The sequence below is a fragment of the Chiloscyllium punctatum genome, chromosome 46, assembly GCF_047496795.1.
Source record: "Chiloscyllium punctatum isolate Juve2018m chromosome 46, sChiPun1.3, whole genome shotgun sequence".
Classification (NCBI taxonomy): Eukaryota; Metazoa; Chordata; class Chondrichthyes; order Orectolobiformes; family Hemiscylliidae; genus Chiloscyllium; species Chiloscyllium punctatum.
In genome coordinates, this window is record NC_092784.1 from 35,923,585 (window position 1) to 35,942,051 (window position 18,467).

General features: G+C 44.0%; 1 long non-coding RNA gene across 1 annotated transcript in view; it reads left to right on the forward strand.

Annotated features, from left to right (window-relative positions):
* The window catches only part of LOC140467949 (uncharacterized), a 106,993-nt gene that overhangs the window by 13,287 nt on the left and 75,239 nt on the right, over positions 1 to 18,467 (forward strand). The window contains exons 2-3 of the long non-coding RNA XR_011955546.1: positions 3,787 to 3,874; positions 11,286 to 11,340. This is a non-coding gene — a long non-coding RNA (uncharacterized lncRNA). The remainder of the gene's footprint in view (positions 1 to 3,786; positions 3,875 to 11,285; positions 11,341 to 18,467) is intronic.

The following is an 18,467-nucleotide window of genomic DNA, read 5'->3' on the forward strand; positions in this document are numbered from 1 at the left end:
GGTCACAATCAGCCTGTGGATGAAGTTGAGTTCTACTATAGCTATCGGAGGAAGCAGATGTATCTGTACCAGCTCCTGAATGTCCACTCATTATACTAGTGATGTACTAGTTGGCCAAATGTAGTTGTACTTACTGCTATCGTTTAATAAGCCTTCCTGTTCTCCAAGGACAGTACATCTTCCATCGATACTCTATTGCTTTTTGTCATCCCCCTCTCATCACCAGAGAGGCCCAAAATAAAGCAGATACAGAGGAGGAATGGTGGCAGTGAACCACCTCAGACAACGCTTTTGTAAAGGTGGCAAATGCCACAGGGTACCAGGAGTGCTCCTCTGGAACAATACATCAAGGCTGATTGGATGAGCTGGAATAGTTACACAGCTGTCCATGGGAGTGGAGTAGCAGCTAATCAGCGAGATGACTGGCCTCTGGGTTGTAACCATGTGTCAGCCTTTGGGGTGGGTGGGGGGCAGGTGGAGAGGAGAGGGACAGAGGGCAGAGTCAGGATGTGGGGCAGGGGTCAGAGCTAAAGTGTTGGCTAGACCAGGACTGGAGGATGATCTGGTCTGGTCCCAGAGCCATTTAATGCATTAATGATGGCAAAGATTGCTCCCATAGCATTTCTGCGTCATGTCACTTTCTCCATCACTGGCCATATTTGCTGGGGTTTTTAACCATTCATATTACTCAACATATCAAGAGCTTTCTGTAAAGAGGAGGCAACAAATGTGGTGTGGATCTTAAATATAATTTTAAAATAAAGGCTCACAATATGATGTGGTCCATTACAGCATGGTGGTAATGTCCCTACCTCTGAGACAGGAGGCCTGGGTTCAGATTTCACCCATCCCAGGGATGTGCACGGGCTGATTAGAAAATATCTACATTTGATTTTTACAAGGTTTTCAGAAAGCTATCAACAAATTATATTTTCTAGTTATGGAAGTAATAGTTTTCTTTTATTCATTGGTGGGACGTGGGCATCGCTGGCTGGCCAGCATTGACAGCACATCCCTATTTGCCCTTGAGAAGGTGGTGGTGAGCTGCCTTCTTGAATCACTTGCTGTGGGTTGACCCACAATGCCAGCAGGGAGGGAATTCCAGGACTTTGACCCAACGACTATGAAGGAACAGTGGTATATTTCCAAGTCAGGGTGGTGAGTGGCTTGGAGGGGAGCTTGCATGTGGTGGCCTTGTCCTTCTAGATGGAAGTGCTCGTGGGTTTGGAAGGTGCTGTCTAAGGATCTTTGGTGATTTTCTGCAGTGCACCTTGTAGATACTACACACTGCTGCTACTGAGTGCTAGTGGTGGAGGGATTGAATATTTGTAGATGTGGTGCCAATCAAACAGGTTGCTTTGTCCTGGATGGTATCAAACTTCTTGAGTGTTGTTGGAGCTGCACCCTTCCAAGCAAGTGGGGAGTGTTCCATCACATTCCTGACTTGTGCTTTGTAGATGGTGGATAGACTTTGGTGTGTCAGGAGGTGAGTTACTTGCCGCAGTATCCCTAGTCTCTGACCTACTCTTCTAGCCACTGTGTTTATGTGGTGTGTCCAGTTGAGTTTTCGGTCAATGGTAACCCCTAGGATGTTGACAGTGGGGGATTCAGTGATGGTAATATTGTTGAATGTCAAGGGGAGGTGGTTGGAGTGTCTCCTATTGGTGATGGTCATTATCTGGCATTTGTGTGGCATGAATCTTACATGCCACCTGTCCAAATATTGTCCAGATCAAGTCACGAATGGTGCTGAACACTGTGCAGTCATTGGCAAACATCCCTACTTCTGACCTTAATGATAGAGGGATGGCCATTGATGAAGCAACTGAAGATTGTTGCACCTAGGACACTACCCTGAGGAACTCCTGCAGAGATGTTCTAGAGCTGAGATGATGGACCCTCCACAACCACAACCATCTTTCTTTGTGCCAGGTATGACTCTCACCAGCGTAGTGTTTGCCCCCTGATACCCATTGATTCCAGTTTTACCAGGGCTCATTGATGCCACACTCAGTCATATGCGGCCTTGATGTCAAGGACTGTCACTCTCACCTCACCTCTGGAATTGAGATCTTTTTTCCATGTTGGAAGAACCAAGGCTGTAATGAGATCAGGAGCTGAGAGTGACCATGGCGAAACCCAAACTGGGTGTCACTGAGCGGATTGTTGCTGAGCAGGTGATGCTTGATAGCACTGTTGCTGTCCCCTTCCATTACTTTACTGATGATAAAGAGTAGATTGATTGGGCGGTAACTGGCTGGGTTGGATTTGTCCTGCTTTTTATGTTCAGGATATATCTGGGCAATTTTCCACATTGCCGGGTAGATGCCAGTGTTGTAACTGTACTGGAAGAGCTTGGCTAGGGGAGCGGAAAGTTCTGGAGCACACGTCTTCAGTACTATTGCCAGAATGTTATCAGGGTCCATTGCCTTTGCAGTATTCAGTGCCTCCATATACTTGATATCACATAAAGTGAATCAAATTGGCTGGAGACTGGTATCTGTAATACTAGGGACCACTGGAGGAGCCCGAGATGGATCATCCACTTGGCACTTCTGACTGACAACTGTTGCGAATGTATCAGCCTTATCTTTTGCACTGATGTGCCCGGCCCCTCCATCATTGAGGATGGGGATATTTGTGGAGTCTCCTCCTCCAGTAAGGTGTTTAATTATCCACCACCATTCACGACTGGATGTGCATAGACTGCAAGATGAGACCTGATCTGTTGGCTTACTCTGTCTATCACTTGCTCTTTATGCCTTTTGACACGCGAGTAGTCCTGTTTGGTAGCTGGACCAGGTTGACAACTCATTTTTAGGTATACCTGGCGCTGCTCCTGGCATGTCCTCTGCACTCTCCATTGAACCAGGGTTGAACCTCTGACGTGATGGTAATGGTTGAGTGGGGGATATGCCAGGCCATGAGGTTGCAGATTGTGCTGGAGTACAGTTCTGCTGCTGTTGATGGCCCACAGTGTCTCATGGATGCCCAGTTTGAGTTGCTAGGTTGGTTCAAAGTCTGTCCCGTTTATCACTAGCACGTGATAGTGCCACACAACACGATGGAGGGTATTCTCAATGTGAAAGAGGGACATTGTCTCCATAAGGACAGTGCAGTGGTCACTTTTACCTATTCTGTCATGGACAGATTCTTCTGCAGCTGGCAGATTAGCTAGGATGAAGTCAAGTATGATGTTTTCCTGTTGTTGGTTCCTTCACCACCTGTCACAGACCCAGTCTAGCAGTTATATCTTTTAGGACCTGACCAACTCAAATAGTAGTGCTGCCGCTGAGCCACTCTTGGTGGTGGACATTGAAATCCCCCACCCAGAGTACAATTTGCACCCTTGCCACTCTCAATGCTTTCCTCCAAGTATGGTTCATCATGGAGGAGTACTGATTCATCAGCCGAAGGAGGACGGTATGTGGTAGCCCATGTTTAACCGGAAGCCATGAGACTACATGAGGTCCAGAGTCAATGTCAAGGATTCCCAGGGAGCCTCCCTTCCGACTGTGTGTGCCATCTCTGCTGGGTCTGTCCAGGGATGGTATGGTGGTGGTAGGGTGTTATCTGTAAGGTATAATTCCATGTGAATGACTATGTCAGGCTGTCGTTTGACTAGTCTGTGAGACAGCTTTCCCAATTTCGGCACTAGCTCACAAATGTTGATAAGGAGGACTTTGCAGGTCAACAGGGCTGTTTGTGTTTTCGCCATTTTTTTATGGTTCCAAGGTCAATGTCAGGTGGTCCATCTGGTTTCACTTTTTTGTTGTGACTTTCTAGTGATTGATACAACTGAATGGCCATTTCAGAGGACAACTGAGAGTCAACACAGATCTGTGGCTCTGGAGTTATATGTAGGCCATACCAGGTAAGGATGACAGATTTCCTTCCCTAAAGGGATATTAGCAAATAAGATGGGTTTTTCTGACAATTGACAATGGTTTCATGGTCATTAGTCGACTCTTAATTCCAGACTTTTTTTATTGAATTCAAATTCCATCATCTGCTATGGTGGGATTCGAATCCAGGTCCCAAGGACATTATTCTGAGTTTCTAGTTTAATAGTCGAGGGATAATACCACTAGGCTATTGTCTTGCCTGATTCCTGCAAAATCATTCATTAATATTGTATCTTTTTTGCATAAGCTTAACGTTTGATTGTTGAATGTCTAAAATAAATGGAGGCTTGTTTATGTCAAATTAATGAAAAGAATCTTATTACAGATTCCAAGTTTGAACAATATGGAATATATCCATGCATACTTTGGTATTTGTGCTTTCAGCCCATCTAAAGAACTCCCGCCCCCACACATCAACACCAAAAGAAGATGTTTTGCAATGATATTTCCTTAGAGAGAAGGTTGAGAGGTGATTTAACTGAGACCTATGAGATAATCAGAGGGTTAGATAGAGTGGATAGTGAGAGCCTTTTCCCTTGGATGGTGATGGCTAGCATGAGGGGATATAGCTTTCAATTAAGGGATGATAGATTTAGTGTGGATGTTAGAGGTAGTTTCTTTACTCAGAGTAGTATGGGTGTGGAATGGCCTGCCTGCAACAGTAGTAGACTCATCAACTTTAAGAACACTTAATTGGTCATTGGATACATACATGAATGATAACGGAATAATGTCAGTTAGATGGGCTTCAGATTGGTTTCCCAGGTTGGTGCAACATCGAGGGCTGAAGGGCCTGTACTGCACTGTAATGTTCTCTGTTCTCTGATATGATGGCATCACCCAATAAGGGAGCTGGTGAAAATGGAAGGGATGCCCCTGAAATCCAAAAAGTAGCATCCAAAAAGCAAAAATCCCCCTTTGAGAAAATCTGCAAGTCTTCTAATAAATGACCCTGATACAAAAATGATATTCTGACAGTGTTAATAGGATTCCTTTCCATTCCAGTGTGCAAGAAGCTCTACAAGGGAATACTCTCCTAGATGGGGGTGTCATTAGTTGCGCCAGCATTTGTTGCCTGGTCCTAGTTGCCCTTGAGAAGGTGGTGGTCAAATTCCTTCTTGAACCAGCTCACATATGCTGTCATGTGGAGGTGCGAGTGTTCGTCTGGGATGGACAAAGTCAGAAATCACACCACGCCAGGTTATAGTCCAACAGGTTTATTTGAAACGGCAAGCTTTTGGAGCACTTTATCAGGTGAAGGGTGTAAGTAGATCCACAATGCCCTTTGGGAGGGAATTCCAAGTCAAGAGCAGATAAAACTGAAAAAGGAAGGGAAGCATATGGACAAAAATGATCATGATATAATTTGGCATAAGATCATAATTAAGAAGGAATGGACCCTGTCAGGGATTGGAGAAAAACTGACTCTGAGAGACTAAGAATCGAATTGGAAGAAGCAAATTGAACAACATTATTGGTCAGCAATGATGGTTAACTGCTTTTGGTAACATTTAAAGCGATATTCATCAGAAATCAGGGAAAAGTAATGTGTTCTGCTTTAAAATAGTTAGAATCAATTAAATGCTAATGATGTCATGGCAATAATGGAAAAAATTGTGGGTGAGGGAAAGGACTTGCATACGGACAGCAGGGGGAAACATGTCAAGGGAAAATAAATATGAAGACATTAAGAAAATAGACAAAGATAAAATGTAGAATTAAATTAGCAAGAAACATAAAACAAAACAATAAAACATTCCACAGATGTATAAAGAATCTATTGTCACAAATGAATTTTAAAATAAAATAAAAATAAATCAATCAACATATAATGACTATCTTAAAAATACATTAAACAGCGCAACAGAGATAGCTGTAAGAATCACATGACTGAATTTAGCAGTAACCTTCCAGAAGCTTCTCAGAAGCTAACAGTCAGCACATCATTTGTCTCAAAGAAAGAACCCTACGATATAGAATTGCAAGTTACTCTAATCATGTTCGCTGATGTGTTGCTGTCTTTCCACCTAACCCCTGAAATTGACCACAAGCAGTTATTTGCCTGCATTGCAAATCTTTGCCTTGATGTTAACTTAGGCCCTTCCTCAAAGAAACTGGTCGCATGGCTGTGAGTATTGAACCCAATTGCCTTTTAGCCATATAATTTTGAAACAACAACCCATTCAGGGATCAGCACGACTCTGTACAATATCCATTGACAATACCAAAACCCCCTAACTCTGGGCTACAAAGGAAAACTGTAAAAAGACTATAACAATTTACTTTCTCCAAGTAATCAACTATTGTTCACCAAAACAATGAAGCAAAAAGTACATTTTACCAAAACGAGAACAAGAGACCTTGTAACTGCTGTAACTGCTGATTAGCTAATCAACTACCTATAAAGGAATTCCAGACTGCTAATTCCAGTTTTGGACCTTTGGACTCCATCTAAAGAGCAATGATACTAATGAATTGATATTTCTCTGTTGTTGCGGACTTATATCATTGTGAATTGAATAGTCTCTTTGTCATTTCAAATTTAATCTCTCCCTTTACATGTTTGTGTTATGAGCATGTTTATGGAATTTCATTGTATCTTAGAGTGTGTGAAACAAGCCCTACCCCGGTTTAAATTTTGTGTTGCTGTGCTCCTTACAAAGTCAGAGTTCACAAACAGAAGGGGTGCATAAATACTGTTTAAAGAAAGGAAAATTAAAATCCCAATCTTCTTATGGACAATTGGTGAAAATAAGCAAGGAGATCATGACAGGCAATGATAGCAGATTGCCAAAAAAAAAATAATTATTGTACGTTGATATAGAGTCATAGAGTCATAGAGCTGTACGGCATGGAAACAGACCCTTCGGTCCAACCCGTCTATGCCGACCAGATATCCCAACCCAAACTAGTCCCACCTGCCAGCACCCGGCCCATATCCCTCCAAACCCTTCCTATTCATATACCCATCTAAATGCCTCTTAAATGTTGCAATTGTACCAGCCTCCACCACTTCCTCTGACAGCTCATTCCATACACGTACCACCCTCTGTGTGAAAAAGTTGCTCTGAGGTCTCTTTTATATCTTTCCCCTCTCACCCTAAACCTATGCCCTCTAGTTCTGGACTGCCCAACCCCAGGGAAAAGACTTTGTTTTTTAATCCTATCTCTGCCCCTCATAATCTTGTAAACCTCTATAAGGTCACCCCTCAGCCTCCGACGCTCCAGGGAAAACAGTCCCAGTCTGTTCAGCCTCTCCCTGTAGCTCAGATCCTCCAACCTTGGCAACATCCTTGTCAATCTTTTCTGAACTCTTTCATGTTTCACGACATCTTTCCAATAGGAAGGAGACCAGAATTGCACACAATATTCCTACAGTGGCCTAACCAATGTCCTGGACAGCAGTAACATGACCTCCCAACTCCTGTACTCAATACTCTGACCAATAAAGGAAAGCATACCAAACACCTTTTTCACCATCCTATCTATCTGGATACAGCTATGAACCTGCACTCCAAGTTCTCTTTGTTCAGCAACACTCCCTAGGACCTTACTATTCAGTGTATAAGTCCTGCTAAGATTTGCTTTCCCAAAATGCAGTGCCTCGCATTTATCTGAATTAAATTCCATCTGCCACTTCTCAGCCCATTGGCCCATCTGGTCCAGATCCTGTTATAATCTGAGGTAACCCTCTTCGCTGTCCACTACACCTCCAATTTTGGTGTCATCTGCAAACTTACTAACTGTGCCTCTTATGCTCGCATCCAAATCATTTATGTAAATGACAAAAAGTAGAGGACCTAGCAGGGAAATTAATAAAGTGGTTGTGACTTCAGAAGATGAGATTAGAAATGATAGGACCATGTTTAAATTAAAGAGGAGAATTATTAACTAAACGAATCAAGCTGTAAGTGATTGAATCCCTAGTGCAGATGTACAGTGTAGAAGAGCCTGGGGAAGGGATTGCAGAGCTGTATTTCCAAGTATTTAATGGTTCACTGGTAAAAGCTGCATTGTAATGGGAGTTATAGATTTGCCAGTTTAATAGTAATGGGAATAATGGTGCAACTATTCTGACTGGCAGTGGAAACCCTAATCCCAACCCTGACTACAACAGAAAATACCCACATATCATTAGGTTACTTTTACGCTGGAAATTTCTGGACAGAGTCCTCCTGTTAGAACCAATCCAGGAATCCTCGATCCCAGTAGCAAATAAGATCATTGTAGGGGCTGAAACCCACTGTAAGTCCTCTTGAAGCCTGCAGGAAAAACTTACCCAAGGAGTGAGAGACTGCTGCCTTTTCTGATGTTCCCTCCCAAGTGGGAATGGGAAAGGTCAGCCTCAGCTCAGACACTAGTGAGCATGCTCCAATAGGCCCTGGATGCAGTCTTCCTTCTGAGACAGACGTAGTGGGCCAAACCACGATGCAGAAGTTCACACACAAACCTGTAAGCCTGTGCTTTACCACAGTACGCAGGGTCAGAGTGTCACAAACTTCAAGCTCAGTTAAAACCAAGGGCCTGTTTCACTCTTTGGATTCATAACATTCATACCACACAAATGCCAGGCAATGACCATCTCCAATAAGAATTTGGATAAATGTGAAGTACTGTATTTTGATAAGACAAACAAGGGCAAGATTTATGCAGTTAATTGTAGGGTTCTGGGTAGTATTAACAAACAGAGACACCTGGGGGTTCAAGTATATAGTTCATTAAAATTTATGTCATGTGCAGACAGGGTGGTAAAAAAGATATTTAGCATGCTTGGGATGTCATGTTGAGGTTGCACAGAACGTCGGTGAGGCATCTTCTGGACTATTGTGTCCAGTTCTGATCTCCCCGTTATAGGAAGAATATTATTAAGCTGGAGAGGTTCAGAAAAGATTGCTAGGATGGTGCTGGGAGTGAGCTGTGGGTTTCAGTTACAAGGAGGGGCTGGATAGTCTTAACCTTTATCCCTGGATCATAAGAGGTTGAGGGGTCACCTTTATGGAGGTTTATAAAATCATGAGGGGCATAGTTAAGGTGAATCGCAAAGGTTTTTTCCCCAGGGTAGGGGAGTCCAAAACTAGAGCATATAACCTTAAACAGAGAGGGAAGAGATTTAAAAGGGAGCTGAGGGCCTACGTTTTCACACAGAGTGTGGTTTGCATATGGAATGAACTGCCAGAGGAAGGGGTAGATGTAAGTACAGTTACAATATTTAGAAGACATCTCGACAGGTACATACTTATCCCTCAACCACTATCACTTAATAGTGGGATGAAGCTGCTCTTTTACCAAAGTTATGTTGTCCTTGGTTTTTTTTCAGGAGTTCGTAAACACACAGGTTATGAAATGTCTGGGCTTGGATGGGGTTTTAGGGTCAATATGATTATAGCTAACAGGCATTGCCTCAGGAAAAAGGCTTTCAAGTTAAAAAAAATCACTTGTACAATGAAAGGGAGTGGTTGGTTCTCCAGCTCAGCTTTTCTCTGGCTTCATTTGGTTTTGGTTTGGTCTGGCTATTCACTGAAAGCAGTCAGGCAGTTTTAAAAGCTGGGGAATGCAAAGAGGCAGGTCCAGGTTGACCCTCCTCTCTTTCTGACTTCTCTCCTGTAAGACCCTGTGGTTGGTTTTACCATTTGTGCCAAGGAGTGTTTATGGGTATTGTTGGAAGTATCTGGAACAGCATCATTAAGTTGGGATGATCTGCTGGATTTTTGGATAGAACATAGAACGGTGGCTCAGTGGTTAGCACTGCTGCCTCACCGCACCAGGGACCTGGGTTCAATTCCCGCCTCGGGCAACTGTCTGTGTGGAGTTTGCACGTTCTCCCTGTGTCTGCGTGGATTTCCTCTGGGTGCTCAAGTTTCCTCCCACAGTCTAACAATGTGCAGGTTAGGTGAATTGGCCATGCTAAATTGCCTGTTGTGTTAAGTGCATTAGTCAGAGGGCAATGAGTCTGGGTGGGTTGCTCTTCAGAGGGTTGGTGCGGACTTGTTGGGCCGAAGGGCCTGTTTCCACACTGCAGGGAATCTAATCTAATCAACATGGAACATAGAACATAACAGCACAGTGCAGACCTTTTGGCCCTCGATGTTGTGCCAACCTGTGGAACCAATCTGAAGCCGATCTAACCTACAGTATTCCATTCTTGTCCATATGTTTATCCAATGACCATTTTGCATTCCACACACCTACTCTTCTCTGAGTATAGAAACTACCTCTGACATCTGACCTATATCTATCACCCCTCAATTTAAATGTCCTCTCATGCTAGCCATTACCATCTGAGGAAAAACCTATGTAACCCCCTGATTATCTTATACATCTCAACTAAGTCATTTCTCAACATTCTTCTCTCTAACAGAAACAGCCTCAAGTCCCTCAGCCTTTTGTCTTAAGACCTTCCCTCCATATCAGGCAACATTCTAGTAAATCTCTTCTGAACCCATTCCAAAGCTTCCACATCCTTGCTATAATGTGGTGTCCAGAACCATACCCAAAACTCCAAATGTGACTACACCAGAGTTTTGTACAGCTGCAGCATGATCTCATGGTTCCAAAACTCAACCCCTCAACCAATAAAAGCTAACACACCATATGCCTTCTTAACAGCCCTATCAACCTGAATGGCACCTTTCCAGGATTAATGTACCTGGACTCCGAGATCTCTCTGCTCATCTGCGCTACCAAGAATCTTACCATTTGCCCAGTATTCTACATTCCTGTTACTCCTTCCAAAGGAAATCACCTCACACCTTTCCACATTAAACTCCATTTCCCACCTCTCAGCCCAGCTCTGCAGCTTATCTGTGTCTCTCTGTAACCTACAACATCCTTCGCCACTATCCACAATTCTACCAACCTTGGTAGAATTGCAAATATACTAACCCATCTTTCTATGCCCTCATCCAGGTCATTTATCAAAATGACAAACAACAGTGGACCCAAAACAAATCCTTGCGGTAACTAGTAACTGAACTCAAGGATGAATACTTCCTATCCACCACCTGTCTTCTTTCAGCTAGCCAATGTCTGATCCAAACCATTAAATTACCTGCAATCCCTTGCCTCCATATTTTGTGCAATAGCCCACTGTGGGGAACCTTATCAAACGCCTTACTGAAATCCATATCCACTAAATCAACTGCTTTACCCTCTTCCACCTGTTTGTCACCTTCTCAAAGAACTCAATAAGGTTTGTGAGGCATGACCTAACCTTCACAAAACTATGTTGACTATCCCTAATCAGCTTATTCCTTTCTAGATGATTATAACCCAATCTCTTATAAACCCTTTCCAACACTTTACCCACAACCGAAGTAAAGTAATTTCCAGGGTTGGCTCTACTCCACTTCTTGAACAAGAAGTGTTTTTTTTCCTGTCCAGGAGCAGCGAGAGACAGAGCGGAGGTGACGTTGGGGACCAGGAGGTTGCCGGGAAGGTAAGAACTTAGTATATATTTGAGCAGCAGCTAAATCTGAGATACAATGTGGGATATCTTCCTCCCACACCACCCTCCTCTAACTAGAAGAAAAAGACTCTGTAAGCTAAGGATATTTTTTCTTCTCTTTTATATACTTAAGTGCATTGTTTGGTATTGGTTGAGTAAAGGCTAAGCCTTAAAATGGCAGGGGACCTCAGGCCTGTGGCATGTGCCTCTTGCTTGATGTGGGAGCTCAGGGATGTGGTTGACGTCCCTGACTCTTACACTTGCAAGAAGTGTGTCCAGCTGCAGCTCCTGTTTGACTGCATGATGGCTCTGAAGCTGTGGATGAACTCACTGTGGAGATGCTGAAGAGGTCGTGGATAACATGTTTAGTGAATTGGTCACACTGCAGGTTAGAATTGCTAAGTGAGACAGTGAATGGGTGACCAAAAGGCGGTGAAAGAGCAGAAAGGCAGTGTAAGTGTCCCCTGTGGGGATACCGTTTTGGATACTGTTGGGGGAGATGCCTCATCAGGGGAGGGCAGCAGTTGCTTGGATCATGTCACCATGGCAGGCACTGCTATTCAGAAGGGTGGGAAAAAGACTCATAGGGCCATAGTCAAAGGGGATTCTATTGTAAGGGCAATAGATAGGCGGTTCTATGTCCGCAAACGAGACTCCCGGATGGTATGTTGCCTCACAGGTGCTCGAGTCAGGGAGGTCGCCAATCAGCTGCAGAGCATTCTGAAAGGGGAGGGTGTTATTGTGGTGCAATAATATAAGTAAAAATACGAGATGATGTCCTGCAAAGAGAAGACAGGAAGCTAGGAGAGAAGTTAAAAAGGAGGACCTTAAAGGTAATGATCTTGGGATTGCTATCAGTGGCACTAGCCAGGGTAGAATAGGCAGGATCAACACGTAGCTTGAGGGCTGGTGTAGGAGGGAGGGGTTCAAACTTTTGGGACATTGGGACTGGTTCTGGGGAAGTTGGGGCTATTACAAATTGGATGGTGTACACCTGAACCAGACTGGAACTAATGTCCTTGGGGGAGTTTTTGCTACTGTTGTTGGGGGAGGGTTTAAATTAATGTGGCATGGGGCTTGGAACCAGATGAGAAGACTAATAGACAGTGAGGTAGAAACTAGAGACTTGTAAGGATCATTAAGTTAGCATTACCTAGGCAGAGAGTAGGTAGAGAGCAGATGAACGCAAAGGAACTAGTGGTCTGAAGTGCAAATGCTTTAATGTAAGGAGTATCGTGGGTAAGGTAGATGAACTTAGGACTTGGGTTGGTGCCTGGGAGTATGACTTTATTGCAATCACAGAGACTTGTTTGAAGGAAGGACATGATTGGCAACTAAATGCTCTGGGATATAGATGCTTCTGACAAGACAGGGAGAGAAGTAAAAGGGGGGGAGGAGTTGCATTGACAGGGATAATATTGTAGCTGTGCTAAAGGAGGACACGATGGAGGGCTTGAGCAGTGAGGCATTATGGGAGAGCTGAGAAATAAGAAGGGTGCAGTTACATTGTTGGGGCTGTACTACAGGCCTCCCAACAGTGAGTGTGAGGTAGAAGAACAAATATGTAAACAGTTTATGAAAAGATGTAGAGGCACCAGGGTGGTGGTGATGGAAGATTTTAATTTTCCCAACATTGACTGGGATACACTCAGTGTCAGAGATCTGGATGGGGTAGAATTTGTAAGAAGCATCCAGGAGAGTTTTCTAGAGAAGTATGTCAATAGTCTGATGAGGGAAGGGGCCATATTGGACTTGGTACTAGGGAATGAGCTAGGATACGTGGTCGAAGTTGCAATGGGGGATTTCTTTGGGAATAGTAACTATAATTCTGTAAGTTTTAGAATACTCGTAGACAAAGATGAGAGTGGTCCTAAGGGAAGAGTACTAAACTGGGCCAAGGCCAATTCTACCAAAATTTGGTAGGAGCTGGGAAATATGGATTGGGGGCAACTATTTGAAGGGAAGTCCACATTTGAGATGTAGGAGGTTTTCAAAGACAGGTTGAAGATAGTGCAGGATAGACATGTCCCTTTGAAAACAAGGGATAGGAAAGGCAAGATTCGTGAACCGTGCATGACAGGACAAATCGTGCAACTAGCCAAGAGGAAAAAGGTCCTCTTAAGGTCCAGGCCATGAAAAACAGAAAGAGCCTTGGAGGAATTTCGGGAGAGTAGGACAAACATTAAACGAGGAATCAAGTAGGCGAAAAGGGGTCATGAAATAAACTTAGCAAGTAGAATTAAGGAGAATCCCAAGGCCTTTTATTCATATATAAGAAGCAAGAGGGTAACTAGAGAAAGGATTGGCCCACTAAAGGATATGGAAGGATGGTTGTGTGTCAAACCTGAGAAAATGGGTGAGATTCTCAATGATTACTTTGCATCAGTGTTCACTAAGGAGAGGGACATGATGAATGTTGAGATTAGAGATAGAAGTTTGTTTACTCTGAATCACATTGACATAAGGAGGGAGGATCTGTTGAGTAGGATATTAAGGTGAACAAATCCCCAGGACCGGATGGGATCTATCCCAGGTTGCTGAGGGAGGCGAGAGAGGAAATAGATGGGGCCCTGACAGATATCTTTGTAGCATCCTTAAACACAGGTGAAGTGCTGGAGGACAGGAGAGCTGCTAATGTTGTCCCCCTGTCCAAGTAGGGATACTCCAGGTAACTACGGACCAGTGAGCCTGACATCAATAGATTAGATTCCCACAGTCTGGAAACAAGCCCTTCAGCCCAACAAGTCCACACTGACCCTCCGAAGATTAACCCACTCAGACCCATTTCCCTCTAACTAATGCACCTAACACTATGGGTAATTTAGCATGGGCAATTTAGCATGGCCAATTTAGCATGGCCAATTCACCTGACTGGTACATCTTTGGACTGTGGGAGGAAACTGGAGCACCCGGAGGAAACCCACACAAACTCCACACAGACAGGTGCCCGAGGGTAGAATCAAACCTGAGCTCCTGGTGCTGTGAGGCAGCAGTACTAACCACTGACCCACCGTGCCTCCCAGTGGTGGGAAAGTTGCTGGGGAAAGTACTGAGGGATAGAAACTATTTACATTTGAAAAAGAATGGGCTTATCAGTGATAGGCAACATGGTTTTGTGCAGGGGAAATCATGCCTTACCAACTTAATAGAGTTCTTTGAGGAAGTGGCCAAGTTGATAGATGAAGGAAGGACTATTGATGTCATATACAGGACATTTGTGAGGCATTTGATAAGGTTCCCCATGGTAAACTAATGAAGAAAGTGAAATCACAAGGTGTGCAGGGTGTTCTAGCGAGGTGCACAAGGAACTGGTTGTGCAACAGGAGGGAGTTTCTCAAAATGTACAAACGTGACCAGTGGTGTTCCACAGGGATCAGTGCTGGGGCCACTGTTGTTTGTGATATACATAAATGATCTGGAAGAGGGCACTGTTGGTATGATCAGCAAGTTTGCAGATGAAACAAAGATTGGTGGAGTAGCAGAAAGCATAAGGGACTGTCAAAGAATACAGGAGCATATACATAGACTGGAGAGTTGGGTGGAGGACTGGCAGATGGAGTTCAATCCAGACAAATGTGAGTAAATGCATTTTGGGAAGTCTAATTCTAGAGCGAGCTATACTGTAAACAGAAGAGCCTTGGGAAAAGTTGATGAGCAAAGAGATCTTGAAGCTCAGGTCCATTGTACCCTGAAGGTGGCTGCACAGTTGGATAGCATGGTCAAGAAGGCATATGGTATGCTTGCCTTCATCAGACGGGGTATTGAGTATAAGAGCTGGCATGTTAAAATTGTACAAAACTTTGGTTTGGCCACATTTAGAATACTGTGTACAGTTCTGGTCACCACATTACCAAAAGTATTGGACGCTTTGGGGAGAGTGCAGAGAAGGTTTACAAGGATGTTGTCTGGTATGGAAGGTGCTAGCTATGAAGCGAGGTTGAGTAGGTTAGAAGTGTTTTCACTAGTAAAAAGGAGATTGAGGGGGGACCTGATTGAGGTCTACAAAAACATGAAGGGTATAGACAGGGTGGATAGAGATAAGTGTTTTTCCCAAGGTGAAGGATTCAATAACAAGAGGTCACAGTTTCAAGGTGAGAGGAGAAAAGTTTAAGGGGTATACACGCAGAAAATACTTTACACAGAGGGTGGTAGGTGCCTGGAACATGTTGTCAGCAGAGGTGGTAGAGGCATGCATGGTAGATTCATTTAACGTGCATTCTGCATGAATAGGTGGGGAGCAGAGGGATACAGATCCTTCGAAATTAGTCTTCTAGCATTATTCCTGTAGACAATGACAACATCAAGATGAAAGCCAAAGGCTTGGCACTCTCTTCCCTGGCTTCCCAGACACTCCTAGGATAAATCCCATCCGGCCCAGGGGACTTACCTATTTTTACACTTTCCAGTACGGGTGACATGGTGGCTCACAGCGCCAGAGACCCAGGTTCAATTCCAACCTCGGGTGACTGTCTGTGTAGAGTTTGTACATTCTTCCTGTGTCTGCGTAGGTTTCCTCCAGGTGTTCCAGTTTCCTCCCATAATCCAAAGATGTGCAGGATAGTTGAATTAGACATGCTAAATTGTCCATAGTGTTCAGGGATATGTAGGTTAGTTGCATTAGTCAGGGGTAAATATAGGATAATAGGGTAGAAGAATGCATTTGGGTGGGTTACTCTTCGGCCTTGTTGGGCTGAAGGGCCTATTTCTACAATGTAAGGATTCTATGAATTTGTTACACCTCCTCCTTATGATGAGGAAACAGGCCCTTCGGCCCAACAAGTCCGCACCAACCCTCCGAAGAGCAACCCATCCAGACCCATTCCTTTATTTTACCCCTTCACCTAACACTGTGGGCAATTTAGCATGGCCAATTCACCTAACCTGCACATTGTTGGACTGTGGGAGGAAACCGGAGCACCCGGAGGAAATCCACGCAGACACAGGGAGAATGTGCAAACTCCACACAGACAGTTGCCTGAGGTGGGAATTGAACCTGGGTTTCTGGCACTGTGAGGCAGCAGAACCACTGTGCCACAGTGCCACCCAATTCCATCTAGTTTTGTGGCCTGCATCTCAGTATTCTCCTCAACCACATTGTCTTTTTCTTATGTGAATACTGATAAAAAGTATTTATTCAGCGCTTCCCCCATCTCCTCACATTCCATGTGCAATTTCCCCCTACTATGCTCGATTGACCCTAATTTTACTCTAGTCATTCTTTTATTCCTGATATTCCTATAGAAAGCCTGAGTGTTTTCCTTGATTCTATCTGCTAATGACTTCTCATATCCTCTCTTGGCTCTTCATAGCTCTCTCTTTAGGCCTTTCCGAGCTAGTTGTAACTCCCAAGTGCCCTAACTGAGCCATCACATCTCATCAGAACGTAGTCCTTCTTCTTCCTCTTGACAAGAGATTCAACTTCCTTCATAAACCATGGCTCCCGCGCTCGACAACTTCCTCCCTGCCTGACAGGTACATACTTATCAAGGACATGGAGTAGCTGGTCCCTGAATAAACTCCACATTTCAATTGTGCCTATTCCCTGCAGTTTCTTTCCCCATCTTATGCGTCCTAAGTTTTGCCTAATCACATCAAAATTGCTTTCCCCCCAGCTAAAACTCTTGCTCTGCAGTATATACCTATCCCTTTCCATCACTAAAGTAAACGTAAGAGAATTGTGGTCACTATCACAAAAGTGCTCACCCACCTCTAAATCTAACACCTGGTCAGATTCATTACCCAGAACCAAATCCAGTGTGGCCTTGCCCCTTGTTCGCCTGCCTGCATACTGTGTCAGGAAACTCTCCTGCACATTTGGACAAAAACTGACCCATCCAAAGTACTCAAACTATACTATTTCCAGTCAATATTTGGAAATTTAAAGTTTGCCATAACAACTACCCTGTCACTCTCGCTCCTATCAAGGATCATCTTTGCTATCCTACCCTCTACATCTCTGGAACTATTTGGAGGCCTGTAGAAAACTCCCAACAGGGTGACCTCTCCTTTCCTTTTCTAACCTCATACTACCTCAGTAGATGAATCCTCAAATGTCCTTTCTGCAGTCGTAATACTGTCCTTGACTAACAGGGCCACACCTCCCCCTCTTTTACCATCTTCTCTGTTCTTACTGAAACATCTAAATCCTGGAACCTGCAATGACATTCCTGTCCCTGCTCTACCCATGTCTCTGAAATGGGTAGGTTAAGTTATTTGGTATCCTGTTCTCTTTTGTTTGTCTTTCGTTTGGTAATCTTGTAAATAAACACTGTTTTGTTTAAAACTACATGATTTGACTAACTGCATACCTCCTGGAATACTTGTGTTACACTTGCTTCAAACAACTAGCAGAGTTAAGATCTGGGCTACTTTCTTGAAGTGTTTTGAGGGGGTCTGGCCTGGTCCATAACATGAGCCAGTTATTTTTTCATGTTTTGTGGGATCCTGATGTATGCCTACTAGCTGCTGTGTTTAGTTCTTTACAAAAGTAGCTATGTTTCAAAGGGACTTTATCGGTTGTGACATGTTTGTAGCATTAAAATGTTGTAACATGTTTTGTGACTGAGGTTGTGGAAGGCACTAGATAAATGCAGGTCCCTGTATATCCCAACTCAATCATCTCACTCAGAGGGAGATTTGCCTGATTGGCGAGTGGAATCAGTGGAGTGGGGTCTGGGGTTTAGGGTGAGTGCTGCTATGCTGAAGGTGATGTCAAGTCTGCTAAAAATTCCTGTCCAGGGATGTGCAAACACCCTCTACATAGCACTGACTGAAGACCAAGCGAGGGTAGTGCAGGTGGGCACCTTCATGCAGAATGTGGGTTAAACTAGAAAGGATTAAGGCCATTTCCATTGCAAGCATCTCCCCAATAGTTAGGAATCTTCAATCAGATTCCTGCAGAGTCCAGAGTGAATAAGTGAGTGAGTGAGTGAGAGAATGAGTGAGAGAGTGACTGCGTGACTGAGAGAGTGAGTGAGAGTGAGAGAGTGAGGAGTGACTGAGTGAGAGAGTGAGTGACTGTGAGTGAGTGAGTGAGTGAGAGTGATTCAGTGACTGAGTAAGAGAGTGAGTGAGTGTGAGGGAGTCAGTGAGTGAGTGACTATGTAAGTGAAATAGTG